Source organism: Sarcophilus harrisii, chromosome 1, assembly GCF_902635505.1.
Source record: "Sarcophilus harrisii chromosome 1, mSarHar1.11, whole genome shotgun sequence".
NCBI lineage: Eukaryota > Metazoa > Chordata > Mammalia > Dasyuromorphia > Dasyuridae > Sarcophilus > Sarcophilus harrisii.
Genome location: NC_045426.1, coordinates 200,547,435 through 200,573,434, shown reverse-complemented (window position 1 = coordinate 200,573,434; position 26,000 = coordinate 200,547,435).

Here is a 26,000-nt window from a genome sequence, read left to right as displayed (position 1 = left end):
TGAAAAAATAGGGATTGAAGGAGTCCTACCAAACCCTTTTACACACAGACATGGTAATGATATCTAAAACCAGGTAGACTGAAAACAAGAAAAAAATTATAGACCAATCTCCCTAATGAATATTGATACTAAAATCTTAAATAAAATATTAGCAAAAAGATTACAGAAAATCATCCCTAGGGTAATACATTATGACCAAGTAGGATTTATACCAGGAATGCAGGGCTGGTTCAATATTAGGAAAACTATTAGCATAATGGACTATATTAATAACCAAACTAACAAAAAACATATGATCATCTCAATAGATGCAGAAAAAGCATTTGACAAAATCCAACATCCATTCCTAAAAAACACTTGAGAGTATAGGAATAAATGGATTTTTCTTAAAATAATCAGGAGCATGTATTTAAAACCATCAGTATGCATCATATGCAATGAGGGAAAACTGGAACCTTTCCCAGTGATCTGAGGAAGGGTTTGCCCTTAATCACCATTATCATTCAAATTGCATTAGAAACACTATCCCTGAAAAGAGTTGAAAGAGATTTAAAGGAATTGAATAGAAGAGGAAACCAAACTATCAGTCTTTGCAGATGATATGATGGTATACTTAGAGAACCCCAGAGATTTACTATAAAGCTATTAGAAATAATTATAACTTTAGAAAATTAGGATAAAATAAACCCCATTTTTTTAATGGGGATAAATCAGATTTTTATACATCACCAACAAAATCCAAAGTAAGAAAAATCAAAAGAAATTATTCAAAATAACTGTCGACAGCATAAAATATTTGGAAATCTATCTTACCGGAAAGTCAGGAATTAAGAGCAAATTACAAAACTTTCCACCCAAATAAAGTCAGACTTAAAAATTGAAAATATTATGCTCCTGCATAGGCCAAGAATATAATAAAGAACAATACCCTAAACTAATCTGTTTATTTAGTGCTATAAATCAGATTCCAAGAAAAATATTTTAATGATCTAGAAAAATAAAACAAAACTAAGGAAAATAAAAGGAGAATCTCAAAAGAATTAATGAAAAAAAATCAAAAAGGTGGCCTATGGGTACCTGATTAAAACTATATTATAATCAGCAATCACCAAAACCATTTGGATTGGCTAAGAAATAGATTAGTTGATTAGTGGAATAGGTTTGTTCCAAAGACAAATAGTCAACTATGGAATCTAGTTTTTGAGAAACCCAAAGATCCTAACTTTTGGGATAATAATTCATTATTTGACAAAATCTGCTGAAACTGAAATTAGTATGGAAAAAGGCATGAACTCCACTTAACACCGTTACCAAGATAAGATCAAATGGGTCCAGATTTAGACATAACAAGATTACAAAAAATTGAGGAAATAGGATAGTTTATCCTTGACTTTGGGAGGAAAAAATTGACCAAAGACGAACTAGAGATCATTATTGATCCAAAATAGAAAAATTTTGATTACATCAAATTATAAAGCTTCTGACAAACAAAACTAATGCAAAAAGATTAGAAAGGAAGCAAAAAGTGGAAAACATCTTCACAGTTAAAGGTTCTGATAAAGGCCTCATTTCCAAAATATAAGAACTACCAATTTATAAAAACCAAGCCATTCTCCAATTGACAAATGGTCAAAGATATGAATAGAAATTTTCTGATGAAATTGAAATGATTACCACTCATATGAAAGTTTCCAAATCATTATTAACGAGAAATGCAAATTAAGATAACTCTGAGATACCACTATACACCTGTCAGATTGACTAAGATGACAGGAAAAAATAATGATGATTGTTGGAGTGGATGCGGAAAAACTGGGACACTGATACTTTGTTGGTGGAGTTGTGAATGAATACAACCATTCTGGAGAGCAATCTGAATTATGCCCAAAAAGTTATCAAACTGTGCATAACCTTTGATCCAGCAGTGCTACTACTGGGCTTATACCCCAAGGAGATACTAAAGAAGGGAAAGGGACCTGTATGTGCCAAAATGTTTGTGGCAGCCCTGTATGTAGTGGCTAGAAACTGGACAATGAATGGATGCCCATCAATTGGAGAATGTTTGGGTAAATTGTGGTATATGAATGTTATGGAATGCTATTGTTCTGTAAGAAATGACCAGCAGGATGAATACAGAGAGGCTTGGAGAAACTTACATGAACTGATGCTAAGTGAAATGAGCAGAACCAGGAGATCATTATACACTTCAACAACAATACTGTATGAAGATGTATTCTGATGGAAGTGGATTTCTTTGACAAAGAGACCTAAGTCAGTTTCAATTGATCAATGATAGACAGAAACAGCTACAAAGAAAAAAACACTGGGAAATGAATGTAAACTGTTTGCATTTTTGTTTTTCTTCCCGGGTTATTTTTATCTTCTGAATCCAGTTTTCCCTGTGTAACAAGAAAACTGTTTGATTCTGAACACATACATTGTATCTAAGATATACTACGACATATTCAACATATATAGGACTGCTTGCCATCTAGGGCAGGGGGTGGAGGGTGGGAGGGAAAAATCAGAACAGAAGTGATTACAAGGGATAATGTTGTAAAAAAAAATTACCCTGCCATGGGTTCTGTCAATAAAAAGTTATTATAATAAAATTTTTTTAAAAAGAGTTTTGCACAAATAAAACTAATACAGCCAAGATTAGAAGGGAAGCAAAAAGCTGGAGAAAATTTTTTTTACAATCAGTATTGCTGTTAAAAGCCTCATTTCTTAAAAAATGTAAAGAACTGAGTCCAATTTATAAGAATGCAAGGCGTTCCCCAATTGATAAATGATAAAAGATATGAAAAGACAATTTTCAGATGAAGAAATTAAAGCCATCTATAATCTTATGGAAAAATGCACTAAAATTGACTTGAAAAGTACAAATTAAAGCATCTCTGAGCTACCACCTTATACTTCTCAGACTGGCTAATATAACAGGAAAAATTAATGATAAATGTTGTAAGGAATGTGCGAAAATACATATTAATGTATTATTGGTAGAAATGTGAAATGATCCAACTGTTTTGGACAACAATTTGGAACTCTGCCCAAAAGAAGTATAAAACTATGCATATTCTTTGATACATAAGTGCTATTATTGGGTCTATATCCCAAAGAAACCATGAAAGAGGGAAAAAGCACCCACATGTAAAAATGTTTCTATCAGCTCTTGTGGAGGCAAAGAATTGAAAAATGAGTAGATGCCCATCAATTGGGAAATGGTTAAATAAGTTACAGCATATGAAAATAATGGAATATTATTGCTCTATAAAAATGATAAACAGGCTTTATTTTAGAAAGGCCTGGAAACATGAACTGATGGTTAGTGAAACAGGAAGAACCAGATTGTACATATCTACTGCAATACTGTACAGTGATCAACTAAGACAGACTTGGTTCTTCTCAGTGGTTCAATGATCCAAGGCAATCCCAATAAACTTTGGATGATAAATGTCATCTGCATCAAGAGAGAAAGCTATGGAGACGGAATACAAATCAATACTTGCTTTGTTCCCCTTTTCCCCCTTTTTTCTACAGTTTTATTTTTCATTTGTGGTTTCCCCCTTTTATTCCAATATTTCCCTCCCAACATGATTCATGAGGAAATATATTTTAAAATGAATGTACATGTATAACCAGGCCCAAAATGTTTTAACGTGTAATGGTAAAAAATAAAAGTGATAAATTAAAAAAAAATAAACAAGAGATTCCCATCTTTTGGAGTAATGGCTGAACAAGTTCTGGGATATGAATGTAATGAAACACTATTGTACAATAAGAAATGATGAATAGGCAGATACCACAAAGACCTGGAAAGACCTATTTGAAGTGATGCAAAATGCACAGTATCACTCATATTATGTGATGGTCAGCTATAAGTGACTCAGCTTTTCTCAGCAACACAATGAACCAAGAGAAGTACAAAGAACTTAGGAAGGAAACTGTCATCCAAACCCTAATAAAGAACTGGTGAAATTGGAATAAAATCAAAGTAGACTTTTTACTTTATTTTTTTTTTGTCTTTTTTGATCTGTTCTTTCTCAGCTGTGACTAATCTAGAAGTATATTTCACATGATGGCATATGTTTAACTTATATCAAATTGCCTACCATTTTAGGAAGAGGGGAGGGCATGCAAGGAAGGAAAATATGGAATTTAAAATATTGTTAGGAAGCTAAAAATTGTTTTGATATAACAAAACATGTTACATGTTTAATATGTAATAAGGAAAAATAATATACTTTTAAAAAATCTACTGATCATCTCCTAAAAGATATCTTAAAATAAAACCCTCAGGAAAATTATGGCCAAATTAATATCATCCAGGTCAAGGAGAAAAGTTTTGCAAGAACTGAGAAAGAAACAATTCAAACATGATGAAGCCACAGGCAATACTACACAAAATTTAACAGCTTCTTTCTCAAGGAATAATGGGGTATGAAATATAATAATCCAAGGCAAAGGAGCTAGATTTATATGTAAGAATCATATACCTAGTGAAACTGAGCACATTTTTTAATGCTGAAAAAATGGTTAAGTGAAATAGAGAGCTTTTAAGCATTCCTGAAGAAAAGACCAGAGTCAAACCAAAACAGGAAAAAAAAATTCCAAATACAATCCTCAAAAATATCATTAAAAGGTTTAAAAAAGGAAAAATAAAAAGTTAAAGGATTCAATAAGACTAAACTTTCTTTGTCTCTATATGGGAAGATGAGTCTTGTAACTCTTAAAAACTATCACAATTAGAGAAGTTATAAAGATTAGATATAGACAAGGGTGCAGGCATAAGTTGACTTTGATGAGATAATTTCCAAAATAAGTTAAGGAGTGACAAGGAGAAATACACTGATAGCAAAAGGAAGAAGTAGAATGGGGGAAATTATATCACATGAGGAGAAAGACAAAACTTATTACAATAGAGGAAAAAAATGGCAAGGGTGGTGGGAATTCCTTAAATGGTTTTCTAATTATAATTGGCTCAAAGAGAAAATAAAATATACAATCATTTGGAGAAAGAAATTGAACTAGATCTAGAAGAAATGATGAGCAGGCTGATTTCAGAAAACTCTGGAAATACACAAATGAATGTTAAGTGAAGTGAGCAGAATAAAGAAAAAATGATACCCATTAACAGCAAGATTATGTGATGATCAACTGTGATGGACTTGACTCTTTTCAACAATAAGATGATGCAAGATATTTCCAATAGACTTGTTATGATATGTTATCCATATCCAGAGAGAACTACAGAGAATGAATAAGGATCAAAAATATAGTATTTTCACCCTTTTTGGCAGTTTTTTTTTTCTTTTTCATGTTTTTCCTCTTTGAGCTAATTTTTCTTGCATAGCATGAAAAATAGGGGGATATGTTTAGGAGAAATGTATGTGTTTAACTAATATCAAATTGTGTGCTATCTTTCAGAAGGAGTAGGAAGTAGGGAAAGGGAAAAATTTGGAGTACAAGGTTTGCCAAAGAAGAATTTTGAAAATTATCTTTGCATGTATTTTGAAAAATAAAATACTGTTTAAAAATTTTAAAAATGAATTGAACAAAGCATCACTGCATTCCCTAGGAAAAATTATCCAGAACTAGAAGAGTTCACAAGTGAATTCCTCCAAACATTTTAATGAACAATTAATTCCAACACAATATAAACTCTTTGAAAAAATAAGCAAAAAAGTCATACCAATTTCCATTTTGATACAAACATGATACTTATGTAAACTAACAAGAGCTAAAGCAAGGAAAGAAGGCTGTAAACCAATTTCCTTAATTGGTGTAAAATGTTTAAATAAAATGCTAGGTATTAACAAGGTATTTATATCACAAGTACCAAACCTAATGCACCAGTAGGATTTTTATGAGATTTGCAGGATTATTTAAATATTAGATAATTTCTCAGTATAATTGACCAAAACCAGAAACAAAAACAAATAAAATCTTATAATTATTGAAAAAGGAGAAAAAGCTTTTGAGAAAATAAAATATACAATCCTGTGAAAAACACAAAAAGCAAGGAAATAAATGGAACTTTCCTGAAAGTGGCATATAATATAAATTAGCTAGTAGTGTCTATAATAGGGAAAATTTCCACTATGATGACGAGATGAGGCACAGATGGATGCCCATTATCACCACTATTATTCAATATAGTACTAAAACGTTAGATATATCAATGGAAGAAGAAGAAAAATAGATGATGAGAAAACAAAACTATTGCTCTCTGCAATGTTATGCCTAGAGAATCCTAGAAAATCAGCTAAAAAAACTAATCAAAAAAATTAACTTTAGTCACAGTGAAGGATAAAAAATAAAATCCACATGAATGATTAGCATTTCTATATATGACACAGCACCAAGAGATAGAAAGTTATATTACTTTTAAATAATGATCAACACTTTAAAATATTTGGGATTAGATGTGTGAATATATATCCAGGAATTATAGACCACAATTATCAAACACTTTTCACACAAAGTCAGATTTAAACAATTGAAATTTATCATTTGCTTATATGTAGGCTGTCAACATAAAAATAACAATTCTACTTCAATTTTATTATACATTGTATGATATATGCATATATGTTTAAATATAACATAAAATACATATTAAGTTATTCAGTGCCATGACAAACTACCAAAAATTACTTCATAAAACTAGAAAAATGCTAACAAAATTCATCTGCAATGAAGAATTTAAAGAAAATCAATTAAATAAATGCAAAGGAAAGTGGCCTACTCATTTTAGATTTCAAATTATATCATTAAAACTATCTATATTGGCTAAAAATAGCTTGGTGCATCAGTGGAACAGAATAAGATCACAAAACACATTAGAAAATTATATACCCCAAACTTTCAGCTTCTGAGTCAATAACTTAGCAGTTAACAAAACCTTTTAGAAAAACTGGAAAACAGAATCACAGAAACTAATTATAAGCCAACATTCTACCCTATATTCCAAAATATGGTCTAAATGTAATATGATTTAGAAATAAAGTATTATACTTAGGCAAATTAGGGAAAGAATAGTTTAATTGTCAGATTTATGGGGAAAGGAAGGCTTTATGACCAAAGAGATAAAGAACATTACAAGATATAAAATTGGTTAAATTACATTAAAAAAATTTTGCACAAACAAAACTAATGCAAAGAAGATTAGAAGGAAAGCAAAAAGCTGAGAAACATTTTTACAGCATCTATCTTGAATAAAGGCTTCATTCCTCAAATATTTAGAGAAATGATTTAAATTTATAAGAATATAAATTATTTTCCAGTTGATAAATGGTCAAAGTATTTGAAAAGACAATTTTCAGATGAAGAAACCAAAGATATCTATTGCTATATAAAATGTTCTAAATCATGTTTAATTAGAGATAAGCAAATTAAAAATATTCTATGACATGATTTTATTCCTAAAGATAAGCTAATATGACAAGAAAAAAATTGCAAATTTTGAAGGGGATATGGAAAAATTAGGACACTAATGCACTGGTGAAGTTATGAACCTGATCCTACTTTTCTTAGAGAGCAATTTGCAACTATGCCTAAAGGACAATCAAAGTATCATACTTTGAATATCTCAATAGGTAGGATACCAAAGTAATTTTTTTTGAAAGAGGAAAGAATCTATTTGTATACAAATATATATGTCAGTTATAATTGTGGTGACAAAGAATTGGAAATTGATGACATGATTATCATTTGAAGAATGGCTCAGCAAGTTGTGGTATATAAATGTAAAGGGGTACTATTATGCCATAGGAAGTTATGGGCAGGTAGATTTCAGAAAACCTTTGAAATAATTACATGAAGTGGTACTCAGTGAAGCAAATAGAACCAGGAGAATATTGTGCATTGTAAGAGCAAGATTATGTGTTGATCACATATGATAGACTTAGCTCTTCTTAACAATAAAATGGCCATGGTAATTGCAATAGACTTGACATGGAAGATGTCATCTCCATTCAGAGAAAGAACTGTGGAGAATGAATGCAGATTGAAACATACTATTTTCACTTTATATTTTCATGTTTTTTTTGGTCTCTTTTCTTACAATATTTTTATTTTGAAAATAGTTTGCTTCTTTTAGGGAGGGGGAGAAAATAGGAGAAGTAGAAAAATTTGGGGAAAAAATTTTAAATCAATGGTAAAATTGTCTTTATATGTAATTGGGAAAAATAAAATAGCATTAAAAAGTAAACTATTAAATTGTTGACTTGGGGATATGACTGTACTACTAAACATACAACTAAACATCATGTCAATTAGCGTTTAAAACTGGACCTATGATTTATTTTGTATATGCAACTCTAGATGACCATATTCTTTCTACCAGATTGGGTGTTCATTTAGAATTATAGTCCTAGAAAATAATTGTTTTTTTTCCCTAGAGCAATGAGAGTTTAATTGATTTGTTCAGAGTCACACAGCCAGTGATGTGTCAGAATTAGGATTTGACTCTAAATTTGAAGACATCAGTGTAATTAACTGTTCCAAAGCTATCTCTTGATCATATTCTGGCAATAAAAAAATCTTTATACTACCATTTAAAATTATTAATATTTAACTAAGCATTATATTAAGGTAAATAATATGTAATAAAATGAGAAAGATTTTCAACATTAAAACAAATATATATCCACCTTATCTATAGGATTTCCCTCCCACATCCAAAAGTTTGGTTAATTGAGGGGCTCCCAAGATACAATGTTTCTTATCCTCACTAGGTAAGTGAAATCAATTCTCATGGCAGAAATTTCCAAACTTATAGAAAATTTTGAGTTCCAGAGCTCTGGAATTCTTGAGTTCAATGAGAGAAGTAGTTCATTGTAATGGAAGTGGCACTTAAAAGACCAAGAAATATTGACCTAAATCTAAACATTTTTTCAGTAGACATATAATAAAAGTTGTTTAAACAATGCAGAGATGAAATGTAAAGTGCCTAATTAGCCACTGAGCAATTTTAAAAATATTCTGATGAAGTTTAAATATTGCCCCTTCAAAGTTCATAATAATAATTATAAACTAAATTATCATGCCATTTTAATTTTTATTATTGTTGTGGGGAGTTTATAATTTCATTGTTTTTTTTTCAAAATTGCATTTATAAGTATACTGGGATTTAGATTTCTTTCTTTTTTTTTGAATGAATGAAAAATCATTTATTACTTAGTATGTGCTATGATATTGGGTGCTGACTTAAACAAGTACAACTACAAAGTTGAAATAATCTCTTCTCCTTTTTTTTATTTTTTTTATTTTAATAGCCTTTTATTTACAGGTGATATGTGTAGGTAACTTTATAGCACTGACAATTGCCAAACCTCTTCTTCCAATTTTTCCCCTCCTTCCCTCCACCCCCTTCCCCAGATGGCAGAATGACCAGTAGATGTTAAATATATTGAAATATAAATTAGATACACAATAAGTATACATGACCAAACCATTATTTTGCTGTACAAAAAGAATCAAACTCTGAAATATTGTACAATTAGCCAGTGAAGGAAATCAAAAATGCAGGTGGACAAAAATATAGGGATTGGGAATTCAATGTAATAGTTCTTAGTCATTTCCCAGAGTTCTTTCGCTGGGCATAGCTCCTTCAGTTCATTACCGCTCCACTGGAACTGATTTGGTTCATATCCTTGCTGAGGATGGCCAGGTCCATCAGAATTGGTCATCATATAGTGTTGTTGCTGAAGTATATAATGATCTCCTGGCCCTGCTTGTTTCACTCAGCATCAGTTTGTGTAAGTCTTTCCAGGCTTTTCTGAAATCATCCTGTTGGTCATTTCTGACCGAACAATAATATTCCATAATATTCATATACCATAATTTATTCAGCCATTCTCCAATTGATGGGCATCCACTCAGTTTCTGGCCACTACAAAGAGGACTGCCACAAACATTCATGAACATACAGATCCCTTTCCCTTCTTTATGATCTCTTTGGAATATAAGCCCAGTAGTAACACTGCTGGATCAAGGGGTATGCACAGTTTGATAACTTTTTGAGCATAGTTCCAAATTGCTCTCCAGAATGGCTGGATGTATTCACAATTCCACCAACAATGTATTAGTGTCCCTATTTTCCCACATCCCCTCCAACATTCCGCATTATCTTTCTCTGTCATTCTAGCCAATCTGACAGGTATATAGTGGTATCTCAGAGTTGTCTTAATTTGCATTTATCTGATTCATAATGATTTGGAGCATATTTTCACATGGCTAGAAATAGTTTCAGTTTCTTCATCTGAGAATTGTCTGTTCATATCCTTTGACCATTTATCAATTGGAGAATGGCTTGATTTCTTATAAATTAGAGTCAGTTCTCTATATATTTTGGAAATGAGGCCTTTATCAGAACCTTTGACTGTAAAAATATTTTCCCAGTTTATTGCTTCCCTTCTAATCTTGTCAGTATTAGTTTTTTACTACAAAAACTTAAACTTTTTAGTTTGGTATAATCAAAATTTTCTATTTTGTGATCAATAATGATCTCTAGTTCTTTGGTCATGAATTCCTTCCTCTTCCACAGGTTTGTACAAAAACTTTTCAGTTTGGTATAATCAAAATTTTCTATTTTGTGATCAGTAATGATCTCTAGTTCTTTGGTCATAAATTCCTTCCTCTTCCACAGGTCTGAGAGGTAAACTATCCTGTGTTCCTCTAATTTATTTATAATCTTATTCTTTATGCCTAGGTCATGAACCTATTTTAACCTAGATTTCTTTCTTGTAGAAAAATATGTCTTTCCCATATTTAAATCACATCATACATTGAGTACATTTTCCTTCCCTTTTGGGTGAGAGTAAAATATCTTCTATTCTTCATCAACTCACCAAATCCAAACACTTAACAAAAATACTGACTCTAGGTCTATACCCCTTCATTATACCTTAAATAATTTAGCACTTATAAATAACCTTCGTACTGTTCAAATTCAACCTTGAATGCTCAAATTGTGTCCCCTAGGTGATTACTATTGCCTCAAATTCTAGAAACTCTTAGGATTCATATTCCTAAAACTATCTCACTGCCATCTATATTAATACTACTAATACCATTACCATTGCCCCACATATACAAATATTCACTGCTGCTTTTATTTTCAAGTCAATTAGTTGGTATAATTAGCTTAAAGCAAAGACATTTGTTGAAAAATTATAGCATTAACTACACTAACAAACTTACGTTTGACAAGGGGGGGGACACTGATCTACAAGGCAAACGAGAATAATTAGTACTATGATAATATAGAAAATACATTGTGGGGCAGCTAGGTGGCGCAGTGGATAGAGCTCTAGCCCTGAACTCAGGAGGACCTGAGTTCAAATCTGACCTCAGACACTTTATACTTTCTAGCTGTGGGACCCTGGGCAGGTCACTTAACCCCAATTGCCTCAGTAAAAAAAGAAAGAAAGAAAGAAAGAAAGAAAGAAAGAAAGAAAGAAAGAAAGAAAGAAAGAAAGAAAGAAAGAAAGAAAGAAAGAAAGAAAGAAAAGAAAATACATTGCAAAGGCAATTCATACCACTGGCCCTGTAGTCCTTTATCTTCTCTTGTTATCCATGGATATAGCTCTTCTGCTGCGCTCTCTGTCCCTTTGCAGTTCTGCATTAAAAACTCTTTTAGCCAGCTTCCCATCCATTGTATCACCTACTAGAAAACAATTTGTTCCTTGGTTGGATATTCTTGGGTATGGAGAGAGTGTTCTTTTGAACACATGTGAAGGGAACATGTGAAAAAGGAAAGAATGTCTTCTTAAGAACTATCTTCTTCCTCCATAACTATTCCTCTTCTCAATTGTCAAGAATGAGTTTCTAGACAACATGGGTAAAACATTGATAAACCTGATTTTTTTATGTTTACTTTAACTAATGGGTGAATTAGAGATGGTTTCTTATATCTCTTGATTTGAAGCCAATGTAATTCTTATTTTTGATATTTTTTTAAAGTTTACATTTAATTTTAGGGTATTATTCTGCTATTCTTTTTATTTATATTGTTGTAGTTATTCTCTGTGTATTAATTGCTTATTTCACTCTGTATCACTTCAAACAGTTATTTTCATGCTCTCAATAATCATCACACACATCATTATTAGACATGTGACTTAGCATATTATTTTGTATAAGTATGCCTCTATTGGGATTTTAATATGGGGATGATAATATCACCTACTTCCCAAAATTTTTGTGAAGATAAAATGAGATAGTATTTGTAACATGTTTTGCAAATTTTAAAGCATTATATGTGTTAGCTATAAAATATTTGTTACTGTTGAATCGCCACAACAAAGGGATCTTTGGGTGTTTTGAAAGTTTTAACTAATGACTTTCAATACATTCCAAAAGGAAAACAGCCATTGTAAAGGTAGCATGTTAAAATTTTGCCATTACAGGTGACAATTCTCCTTTCACTATATGCTGGAATCCTTTTTTTTTTTTTTTTTTTTTTTTGGTTTCTAAAAAAAAAAACAAGTCTACTGTCTCAGTTTTCCTAGTAGACTGGACATCTTTATACCCAAAATGTTTGCAAGTTAATTTTTTGAATCAGAGAGACTCTACACAAAGTGAAAAAAGTACTAATTCAATAAATAAACAAGAGTAAAGAAGTAAGAAAAATTAGAGAAACAGATATAGAAAGGGGAATGAAGTGTGCTTCTAATGAAGCAGAAGTTGGATATCAGTTTAGTAATGCAAAAGAAATAACACAACATTGAGACCTAGATCTGCATTTCAAAGAAAAAAAGTGTAACATTGAAAAAAATCTGGTTTTTTTTTTTGAGAGGCAAATTTAGACCTGGTTATAAGTTACAGACAGAAATGGCTCAGTGAATAATATCATCTCTAGGCCTCAATTTCCTTGTAATCTCTAAATTGAAAGGTTTTGATGATAATTTTAGAATATTTTCTAGGCTAAAGTTCTGTGATGATATGAAAATACTAGGATGTTTGTAATCCTATATCCTTTGAGTTTTCTATCTCCTTTTAAAGTGTTCTTTTCTTTCTTTGTTTTTCTCCATTCCTATTTTTGCTCCTTAGGAACCTGAGATCTAGGGGATTAATGATTTGACTAAGTGTACATAGTTAATAAGTACTAGAGCTAGATTTTGAACCTAAATACTGTGACATCAAAACTAAGATTTTTTTTCCTAATGACCTATGTGATTTCCCTTTATTGTGTTAATCAGATAGAAATTATCTCTTTCAACATGTCTAGATAACTTTTTTTTTATTATAAGTCTTTCAGAGTAATCTTGGATTATTGTATTGCTGAGCATAGCAAAGTTGTTCACAGTAAATAATCCCACAACAATTGCTACCACTTCATATGCAGTACATTTCATTTTGTATGAACTCATAAAGGACTTTCCAGATTTTTCTGAGAGCATCCTGCTTATTATGTCTGATAGAATAATGAAAATACATCATAATTGTATATCACAGTTTATTCAGAAAATCCCCAATTGACGGGCATCTCCTCAATTTCCAATTCTTTCCCCTGAAAAAAAAACTGAGATAAATGTATTTTGATATTTATCTCAAATAAATACTTTTCCTTTTTATTAATCTCTTTTGGGGTCCATGTTTAATAGTGGTATTTTAAGTCAAAAAATACGCATGATTTTATAGACCTTCAGGCATAGTTCATATTTATTGATCATTTATTAATTGAGAAATGGTTCTTATTTTTTTAAATAAATTTGACTTAGTTCCCTATTTTGAGAATAGATGCTGTCATCAGAGAAACTTGCTTCATTTTCCCTTCCCCTTTTATGCTATTCTCTCTCTCCTTTCACTCTGTCTTTCCTTAAAAAAAGTTTTGCTTCTGACCAATCTCTCCCCCAATATGTTCTTCCATTATCCTTTGTCTTTAAAGAGTACTTTTCAGCTAGCTCTGTGGTTCAGTGTGAAGATAGTATAGGGCTCATTTTCTCATTTGTGAATTATGGGCTTGAACTGGATAAACTTTAAAGTTCCTATGATCTGACCTCATTAAGTAAAGGTTCTGATTAATTTAGTTTCAGTTCATTGAACTAAAACTTTACTGTTCCTTAAATGTTTAACACAGAAGACTCTCAATCAATATTAATGAATCTACTTTTATTTAATAAATGTTTGCTTGAAAACAGGGAATAAAGGCATGATGTTGCACATAGGTGTCATGAATTTTCTTTATACCCCAATCAATACATGTGATTAATTACCTTATGTATTTTTGGTTGAGGAGGTAGCATATATCTATCCCAGTCCCTGCTTCCTTGGTGGTCTTCTCAGTGATTTTCTGCATGACAATTGTTGAAATAGCTGCCATGAACATAGAGGTCAATCAGATGTAGGCTGAGGACATTTGGACACCTGCCTTTTGCATGCAAAGCCAGAACAAATTAAATCATTTGTCGCCTAGGAACTGAGCATCAGTGGCAGCCTGTGTTATGGCCTTGAAAGCTCTGTTTTCTTCATGTGCATGAGTCCTTTTCATATCTTGAAACAGGGAACAGATGTTTCATCAAAAGACACATTTTTGAAAAAAAAAAAAAAGATAATTATGCAGTAAGAGGCTTAATTGCATAAGCTTATTCAGGTCCACTTAATTGCCTGACAGAGTGAGTGCCTCCCACTTATTAGAGGCAGAGTCTCCATCTTTTGATGGTTTATTAAATCCTTTGATGGCTCAAGGAAGAAGAGATTGACTTAACAATTCATAAAATATCAATTTCTTATATACATCTAGTATAATAAAATATAAATATTTTAATAAGCAGTAAAAAGTATCACTTTCCTAGAAGTAGTTTATGCTATTCTATAAATGATTAATTGAATTACTCAAAGAAACACAAGTCTTTACTAAATGCCTCAAATTTAGTTTAGTATTGATTATATGTGAAACATCTCAGTCATATTAAAAACTCAAAGAGCAGGCAAATAACTGTTTTAAGTGGAATGTTGAATTATATGAATATGAAGTACTTAACTGGTAGTAACCACTATATAGTACATGTCTCCACCTCCCCATATTTTATGACTCATTTCAGTTCTTAAGAATAAATAAAAATACACCCTTAGGCAATCATTGATTTCCTCACTAACGCCCAAATTAATAGTCTGTTTCCATAGAATCTTCTACAAAAGTGTTTTAACATTATTTTCCCCTAGTTGAAATGTTCTATTCTGCTAGTAAAGGTTGAGGAGAGATAAAAAATGAGTTAAAGACAGATTATCTAAACTGAGTTTGAAAGTAGTGGTCATTTGGTGCCAAATCCCCACAACAAAGCTATCCTGAATCATTTCAACTTGTTTTCATATCCTTCAAATTCAATGAATTCAATTCAGTAAGCATTTTCTAAAAGCATCCATTATTCATAAATTACTATGTTAGATATTTTTGATACAAAGACAAAAATGAAATAATTCCCACTCTCAATAAGTTTATATTCTACTGATCAAAAAAAAAAAAAAACAATGCTGATAAGTCATTTTCCAATGCATAATGGCCAAGTAATAGGCATAGCCAGTATTCAAAAGTAGGAAAGTATTAACAATTGTATGAAAAATGCTCCAAAATATTAATATAAGAAATAAAAATGAAAATAATTCTGAGTCTACCTCCTTCCCATAATATAGGAAGAGATAATAAAAGAAGAAAACAATTATTACTGCAGGGGCAGTGAGATGCATCAATGCATTATTGTTATAATGGTAGACTACCTAAATACTTCTGTCAAGTGAAGAAAATTTCTTTCTCTTTAAAAACGTTGATGTGATGTCATTTATACAACAAACCTCCTATTATAGCAACTCCCTCTATACTTCCTTTGTAAATTGTAAATTTGAAGGGTAGTTGTAACTTGAACATCATAATCTGCCATGGTCACAGAGGCAGTATGTGTCAGAGACAGAATTAGGACTGAGGTCTTCCTAACTGCAGCTCAGTGGTCATTCCTCTGTCTATTCAACCATTTTAATGAAACAAGTATACCAAAGTATCCAAAGAAATATTGAAAAACACCTAGGAAAAAAGGGCAATAGACCTTCCAGAACTCCAACTATTATAAAACTTCAATTAAGAAAACAATCTAGTATAGACATTTAAACAGTATAGATTTTTGGAACAGGCTAGAAAAAAAAAATCAGAAACACTGGAATTCAAATGCATTGTTGCAATCAAATTTACAAATTACTTTTAAAAACAGACTATTTCATAAGAAAGTTGGAAATTCGAGAGCGTTTTGGCATAGATTTGCCTTAGACTAACATCTTACTGTGCATTCTATTGTGTATTTTGAATAAATAATTGTAAATACATGAAGTAAAGATTATATTACAAAAACTAGAAGAAAAGCACATCATATATCTCTTGCCCCATTGTGTAGGAGATATATGCTTATAAGGGATAGAAATAGTTATAAAAAATAAAATGGCTTTGACTATACAAGACAGAAAATTTTCAGTACAAACAAAATTAATGCACCAATAAAACAATAATGGAATTGGCTACATGGGGGGAATCCTTTCAATATGATTATCTAATAAGGATTTTTTTTTACCGAAAATACATAAGTACCCCATGTTAATATGTATTTATATATATATATATATATATATATATATATATATATATACACATATAGGGATTAAAAGTTATTGCACAATAAATGATCAAATGAGTGATCTAAGAGTTATAAAATGATGTATTGAAAACTATTAATATCACAGGAAGAATTACACCGAATCATAGAAAATAAGAAAATAAATTAAAACAACACTGACATTTCACTTCACACTTTGATAACTCACCAAGAAGACAAAAATATGACAATAGTCAGTGTTAAAGAAGTTGGGAAAAGACAGGTAAAAGGATACATTGTTAATAGAACTGTGAATAAAGATGACCATTTTGTAAATGAATTTGTAATTATAAAAATAAAGTGACTAAAAAATTCATACTCTTTAATCTGGCTATTTCATTACGTAGTTTATATTCCAAAGAAGTTATTTATAAGAAATGTATATAGCAGTATTTTTAATGAAAACAAAGAATGAAAAAGAAAGCAGAAAGTAGATAGTAATCAATTGGAGAATGACTAAATAAATTTTGGTGCATCAATATAATGAAATAGTATGCTATAAGAAATGATGAATATATCAATCACAGAGAATCATAAAAACATTTACATGCACTTATAAAGGGTAAAACAAGCAGACCCAATAAGATAGTTTCTACAATAATATAAATGAAATGAACAATTGCAAAAATAAAATGAATGTTAAAAATGTTTTTTTAAAAGAATCAAAAATTGAGATATCCTGTTTCTTTGCTTAAATAGATTCACAGATGTTTGTTGCACACATTTTCAGACTTTCCTTTTTTTTTCCTCTTTCTTTTTTTTTTTCCTTTTTAAAAACACCACTTGCTATGTGATATGCCTAGAGGGCCTCATCTACTCATATCATCTTTTTTTATCATTTTAATATTGTTATGCTGTTTCACTGGCAAAGATACTAGAGTGTTTTGCCCTTTCTTTCTCTAGTTGATCATCTTTTGTCAGAATTCTCTACTATGAGCTGTCCATCTTGGACAACCCTGCATGACAGAACTCTTAGTTTCATTGAGCTAAATAAACTCTTTCTCCATGACAAGGCAGAGAGATCTCTTAGTGAAGATGAAAGAAGGGAGTGTAAAATCTGGCTTGAAGTTTAACATAAAAAAAACACTAAGAGACAACTGCTTCTAACATTTCCTTGCAATAGAAGGAGAAGAAATGGAAGCTGTGTAAGTTTTTATATTCTTGGAATCAAAGATTACTGCAGATGATGACTAAAGTCATGAAATTAAAAGATACTTACTCCTTAGAAGAAAAACTATAACTTGACGGGATACTAAAAACACATAAATAATGATGCCAGCAAAGATCCATATAGTCAAAGCTATAATTTTTCTAGTAACAGTAAGGGAATAGAGCTAATAAGGAAAAATTGATCAGTTCAACCAATTCACATATAGTCGACCAGTGCTTACAAGGAATTTTATTTTCTATGTCTTCACCATTTTGGGAGATTGTTTTGTAAAAGTCTAATTGTCTAATTTCTCTATAGTTTTCCATTAATTTGCTAAAAGTGTGATTCAGGCGTCAAGATTTATTAGCATAATTCTGTCTTATTTGAAAGTTTTAAAAACTAATTTAAGTGTATTGTACTTTGTTTCTGTCCATACTCAGTTGAAGATATGAACAGGTGATAAGGTTTTTTTTTTTTTTTAGCTTTTCTCTCAGAGAAGAAATGTATTGATTTTATCTATAGTTTGTTTATTCTCAGAGACTTTACAGATCACAATTCAATAACAAGAAATGTCTTTTTGTCCATTTATCAGGATGTGAAATGTACAGATTTCATATCATTCTTGAAGAATTTGTCCACTGCGTTGTACTGGAAATTTCACATGTTGACTCCACCTCATCTTTATTTTGACCTTAGTGACCCTAATATATTCAACAGTGGAAAGTGTTAACATTAAAGCTTTGGATTTCTTGTTATTAGGTATAATTCTAGAACTTCACCATCTAACTTGATGCCCCACAAAACTAACTTTTCTTTGTACAATTTGTTTTTAAAGTCAATGTTTTAATTGGAATGGATCATGATCCCAAGTCTATATATTGAGAATTATTTCTTTTATAAGCAAAAGCAGGGGACATTCACATACAATTTTGTTCTCTCTCAAGAAAAACAAACATATTGAAGCAAAAAAGTTAACTTTGCTCTGATTGTGTAATATTTATTTAGAAATTCTTAGATACTTCCACCATTCAAATGCTTTTGAGAATTTGAGACACACAATCACAATCACTATCAATTTGACAGGTTAGCAAGAACTCAAGGTGTGAGTTCCATTTGATTATAATTGATAGCAAAGTAATTGTGATTTATAATAAGTAAATATATACTCACTATAATCATATAGTGATGGTATTATTCCCCTTATGTTGTTAGAAAGCAAAGTTGTTAAAATGGCCAAGATATTCCTGGGAGAGTTTTGTTCAAATCATTCTAAGAAAAAGAAAGGCTACAAACTAGTGGGGATATGGAGAAAGGCTGCCAAATGTGGAGGCTTAATTCTTTATAAAAATATTCTTTTATTACTATTTCCACAATGTTTTGTATTCAATGGTTCCCATGTGGAAAAAAAAAATATTGGCAAGTACTTTTTACATCAATAATAGTTATAGTTAAGAATTCATGAAGACTTCTGCAACAAAGTCAGGTACAGTAGTACCTAAAGAAACTACTCTGTGAAGGGCTCAATTTCTTTATAATTTTATTTAAATTAAAGAAATCCACTTTTTCTGTTAGAATTACAAAAGGAATTTTTTGTTATAAAACATGTAAAATAAAATTTCTAAATAAGGCATGGTCTAGAATAATAGTATTGAGATCCAACACTTAACTCTCAAACAAATATTCAGGGTGTATAGAATCATTTAAAGGTATAAGAATCTTAGTTCTGGTTTTATCAATAAAAATGATTGAAAGTCTCTTACTTCATTAAAGATCCATCATCTCCCCTGAAAGATGATTCTGAGTCTCACTCTTGGTTGTAATCCTAAATTCTTTTTCTTCCAGAATATGGCAATCCAGGACCTCTGATTCTTTACTGTAGAAACTATCAGATCCTGGCTGATCCTGAATGTTGCTCCTTGAATTCTGAATTGTTTTTCTCTGGGAGCTTGCAGTATTTTTTCTTTTATATTGTAGTTTAGGCACTGTTCCTTGGAGTTTTCCTTGTGGGACCTCTATTTAAAGGAGATAGATGGGTTCTTTCAATGAGTATTTCCACCTCTGTTTCTAGAATATTGGGGCAGTTTTCTTTAATAATCTCTTGAAGAATACTATCCAGGCTCCTTTTTTTGGTCATGGTCTTCAGGGAAGCCAATAATTTTTAAATTTCCTCTTCTAGATCTATTTTCCAGTCAGCTATTTTTCCAATGAAATATTTCACATTTTCTTCCATTATTTTCATTCTTTTTAATTTGTTTGACTGATTCTTTCCCGTTTAATTTCATATGGTTTTCAAGGGAAAGTGGGAGAGCTCATGCAGCTTTATGACTTTACTTTGCCATTTTGACTCCCCATCTTGTCTCAAAGGGGCAAGCAAGAATCTTAAACCCAAAACAAACCTACATTTCAGAAGAATAAGAAAAAGCCAGGAAGAGTTGCTAAATTTGTTTAAAAAGTTCATTCTTATCATGTAAGTCTTCCTGAAGACTGGATCCCAGAAATCAGTGGAACCAAGAGTTCTTCCCTTCCTAGATGGAATCATTTTTTAAAAAATAAATATAGATGGTAGAAGGTGAGTTACCTGACCTGGGCAGTTGGATTCACAATGATGATATTATAGTTAATGAGGAACACATGTCTTGCTCTAAGATAGGAGAGTTCCATTATTGTTATTTTTGGTTTTGACTCATTTCAGTTATGTCTTATTCTCCATAACTTTAGTTAGGATTTTCCTGGGAAAGATACTGTTGGTTTCCATTCTTCTCTGATTAATTTACCGATGAAGAAACTAAGGCAAACAACATTAAGTGCCTTGTTTAAGGTAATATAGTAAGAGCATGACACTATATTTGAACTCAGGAATTACTGACTCCAGGCCCCAAATTCTATCCATTATTCCACCTAGCTTCCCCAAGAATGATTTTGCCAGCTGGAAAAATTTAGACATCTACTTATGTTATATGGGATATTGACAAAAAGAGGTCAGAAGATGAATATAATTATAGAAAAGTCAGATATGATAGATTTTTTTTACACAAAATAGAATAGGAATAAAAAGAAGCATAACTATTTCTCACCTGTACCTGTAACTCTAACAAAAATTGACCATATATTAAAGCATTAAAAACCTCACAACCAAATGTAAAGTAATATAAATGTTAACAGCAAACTTTTCAGACTGTAATGTAATAAAAATACAGCCAATAAAGGGCCATGAAAACATAGATTAACAGTGATTTTGAAATAAAGTAATCTAATCCTAAAGAATGAGTGGGTCAAAAAAATCAATAATTTGAGAAAATTAAACAATGAAAAATATGCCAAATTTTGTGGGATTCATCCAAAGAAGTAATTAAGGGAAATTTTATATCTCTAAATGCCTATATCAATAAAAAAAGAAAATTGGGCACACAATTAAAATCTAGAAAAAAGATAAAATAATAAAATCCACAAACACCAAATTAGAAATTCTGAAAATCAAGGAAGAGATTAATAAAATTGGATGCAAAATAAATAAATGATGAATTATTTAAATAATAAATAAAACAAGGAGCTGGTTTTATGGGAGAAAATGGTAAAAACAGATACATCATTGGTTAATTTGATTTTATAATATATATATATATATATATATATATATATATATGAATCAAAAGTGAAAAAGGTGAATCTACCACTAATGATGATGAAAGTAAAACAATTATGAGTTACTTTACCTAATTATATATGCTAATAAAACTAATCATCTATATGAAATTAATAAATACATACAAAATTAAAACTTCCTAGATTAATAAAAGATAAAAGAAATATACAAATAGCCTTATTTTAGATAGAGATATTGAATAAGCCATAAATGATTCTCCTAAGAATAAAATTCCCAGAACCAGATAAATCTACATGTGAATTCAGTCAAATAATTGAAGAACAATTCATCTCAGTACTGTACAAAATATTTTTTAAAATAGGCATATAAGGAGCTCTACTATATTTACTATATTACAAGAATATGATTTTGATATCTAAACCATGAGAACAAAAATAGAGAAAGAAATTTATAAATGAGTTTCCTTACTAAATATTGCTGGAGATATGTTTTAAAATAATAATATCTATCTATAAACAAAATCATGACATGAACAGGCAGTTTTCAGAAGAAATCAAATCTATCTATAGTAATAGGAAAAACACTCTCATTCACTACTGATTAAAGTAATGCAAGTGAAGACAATTCTGAAATGTCATCTTATACCTATCAGATCATAACATAAATGAGAAAAATCCTGGAGAAGATGTGGGAAAATGCCGTCATTAATGCACCAATAGTGACACTATGAACTGATCATACCATTCTAGAGAATAAGTTGGAACTATGCCCAAAAAGATATGAAATATTCATGTCCTTTGACCTAGTAGCACTAGATTTATATCTCCAAGACATCAAGGGCAAAGGGAAAGGACCTATTTGTGATATATATATATATATATATATATATATATATATATATATATATAGAGAGAGAGAGAGAGAGAGAGAGAGAGAGAGAGAGATACTTATATATAGACAAGTAATAAGAAAAAGATTACAGGGAGGTCTGAGTTAATACTGGGTATCAAAGAAAGAGCCAGTTTGAGAATATTACTATCTATATGCAATTTGGCAGTCACAGTTTCAGAGAGAAGAGAAGCAATTGTGGTCAGTCACAAAGGAGCAGGGACCCTGATTACAATTTCAGTGCAGAGAAGAACACTAGTACTTATAGCTACAGGAGAAAAAGGGATGTATTCATAATTCCAATACAGAGAAGAGAGCTATCACTTGCAAGTGGTAGGATCTTCCTTGAAAAACAAACAAACAAACAAATGAGAGCACAAAACAGGAGATCAATGGTCATATTTCTTCAAAGATCTTGGAAACACCAAACTAACACACCTCCAACACTTCCTCTAATAATAGCAGCATGAAACATGTGCAGTACCTCCCCAACACCAACCCTATTAGAAAATTGAAAGTCTAAAAATAGGATAGAAATGTGAAGAAACAAGAACCACAAAGAATCTGACCAAAAATATCTACTTTGGTGACAGAGAAGTTCACAAACAAAGACAATAACATAAAAGCAGTTACAAAGCTTCAGAGAAAAGACAAATTGAATACAAATATAATAAGAATTCCTAGAAGAGTCAAAAAAATATGAGAGGAAAAGTTAAGAAAATAAATGAGAGAGATACAAGAAAATTAAAAAGAGATTTAATGACTTGATAAAAGAGGTACAAAAACTACTGAAATTTTTTTCCCAAAAAAATGTAATTAAATAAAAGGAAAAAGAAATAAAATAATTCACTGAAGAAAAATATCTATTACCAAACAGAATTGGGCAATAAGAAGCTAATGACTTCATGTGATATTAAGAAACTACAATGAAATTTAAAAATGAAAATATGAAATATCTCATCAAAAGTTATCTAGGAAATAGATTATAAAGAGATAGTATAAGGGTAATTGTATTATCTGAAAGTTATGCTTACAAAGCATGCCTAGATATCATATTTTAAAAAATTATTAAGAACAACTGGCACAATATCTTGGAACCAAAAAGCAAAATACAAATTAGATGCCTCTGACCTGAATACTATCATCTTATTTGTAATGAATTGCCTTTTTGATTATCTTCTTATATATAAGGTCAACATTCCATTGGTAAGTTTCCATTGGCTTCTCTGATTTATTGAATCTGTATGTATTTTGTTTATTTTTCTCAGATCATTCATGAAAGGATATTTTTGGGGTAGTTGGCTTTGTACAAAAGTAAAATTAGATATTGGTTGACCTTTGCTTAATCTGATTTTTAAAATTTAGTAGGAAATCAAGTCATTAAAATAGAAAATAAACAAGATAAAATCATGACAAAATAAAAAGAAATAAAAATAATCAATAGTATGCACAATTAAATTAATAAAACTGAAAATACAAAAATAATAGAGCAATACATTCAAATATATAAATGCAAAATCTATCAGAAGACCAGATAGAAACAACCCAGTCTTATAAAAGGAAATTTAATTAGAGATAAAGAAAATATAAATGAAAAGGTATTTCTGTCCTAAAGGATGCATAAAAGAATCCAATCATATTTTAAAAGAATAATTAGTATCCATATTTCAAATTTTTCTCAAAAATTACAGAGAATCCTATTGAATCATTTTAGAAGAAAAATATAATCCCTATATATAAAGCAGGGAAGGATAAAACACAAAATCATATACCAATGTCATAAATAAATACTGATAAAAAAATTTAAATAAAATCCTAATATTCCCTAATGATTTATCCCCCAAATCGTTCATTATGTTCAAGAATGCAATAAAGGTTTGATATTAGGAAAACAAATATAATTATATTAATAATATAAATATGTAAATCCTCATGATTATCTCAGTAGCTAAAGAAATGGCCTTTTATAAAGGACAGCAAATATGTTTGCAAAAAATCTATAATTTATAGCCATATATAGCTATAGAGGCATCTTTTTTAAATCACAAAAGGTAGTCATCTAAAATCAAAACTGAGCAACCTTAAAAAGATATACTACAGTTTTTCAACAAATGTAGACATGGTAGGTGGCATTATAAAGGCAGGGACTTGCCTGAGCTTTCCCCCATACTTTTCCAAATTCCTTTAAATAATGACTCTAAACAAATTTTAGAACATCAGAATACATAAAAATATGGAGCAGAATAATTCCTACCTGAAGACAACTTAGTAGGTCAGCAGAAAAGGTCTGTGTCATCAAGGTGGGAGTCTAGTACACAGTCCTTTTGCAGGCCTCACTAGCACAGGCCAAGTTATGGCCTGGGCACCAGCAAAGCAGGAATGGACATTAGGACCTCTGAATCAGTGACAATACTGGTGGTTTCCAGCCCTCTCAGTCCAGAGACATAAGAAACAACTTGAAAGGTCAGCAGAAAAGATCAGTCTCAACTAGGTTGACAGGGCCGTGAGAAACCAGCAAACCAAGAATGGTCAGTGGTGGTCCAGTGAGGCCTTTAGAGGCCTCAACCCACAGGACATCTCTTTACTAGCAATGAGGAGGACTCTGTTGCATTAGTACCCTAGAACTTAGAGCTACAGTGGAATAAGGACCTTCCTCATAATTCCAGCACAGAAAAGAGTGCTTCTGGTCTCTTAAGGACCTTGTAAGGGGGCGGAGCCAAGATGGCAAAGAAGGCACACACGACTTTCTAAGCTCTTCTCTTACCCTCTATAAAGAGGGTTATTATATCGAGCCTCAAAAATAGACTTGACTGCTACAATTCATAAAGTTTAGAAGTATAACAACTCACCAGCCAAAGAAAATCTGTAGTCTCACCAAAAAAGGTTTGTCCTGGGGCTGGGGAGGGAGGGGAGGGAGAGATCAGCACAAGCAGGGCTCCGATGCAGAGCCACAAACTGGAAGTGAGAGCACAGATCGAAGCTCAAGCTGGCAGCCTCAACCCACAGTATAGGGTTTTTCCTTGGGGCACTTGCAAACCTGCACAGCAGGAGGGCACAGCCCAGGTTAGCCTCTAATCTGCACAGTGGGGGGCTTGGCTAGGGGCAATAGAGCTTTTGCAGGGCCGATTTGCTTTGGGCTGAGACATCTTGGCAAAGAGTTCCAGACAGACTTCTGGCAGAGCCAGACTATTTGCTGTTCAGCTGCTATTACCCACAGCCCTATAAGGGGCTCTGGCCTGGGGCAGTGACACTTTCACCACTTAGTCTCTAGCCTTAGAATAACAACACAACTCAACTGGGCACTTTGATAGCTCGGCCAGTGCTGAATCCACCTCCTGTTGGGGGAAGGGAAAACTCTCACTCAGAGCACTCCCATACCTCAGAGCCAGAAGCCGGTTTACATCTCTCCCTGCTCTGAAGAGGAAGCTGGTAACCCACTTGCCTAGAAGGCATATACTAAAGGCTTTAAAAATGAATAAAAAAATAAAAAAAGAATAAAATAAATTCCCGCTTTATAGCTTCTGTACAGAAAAAGAGCAGGTCTGCAAACCTGAAGAGACTAATAGCAAACAGGCACCAGACAATACCCCAAAGGCGAATGCCACCTGTCCCCTTTTACATGTTGCTCTCATAGAAGAGACCATTAAAAGTCTCAAAAGAGAGTTAGAAGAAAAATGGGGAAAGGAAAGAGAAGCTTTACAAGAGAGCAACAACT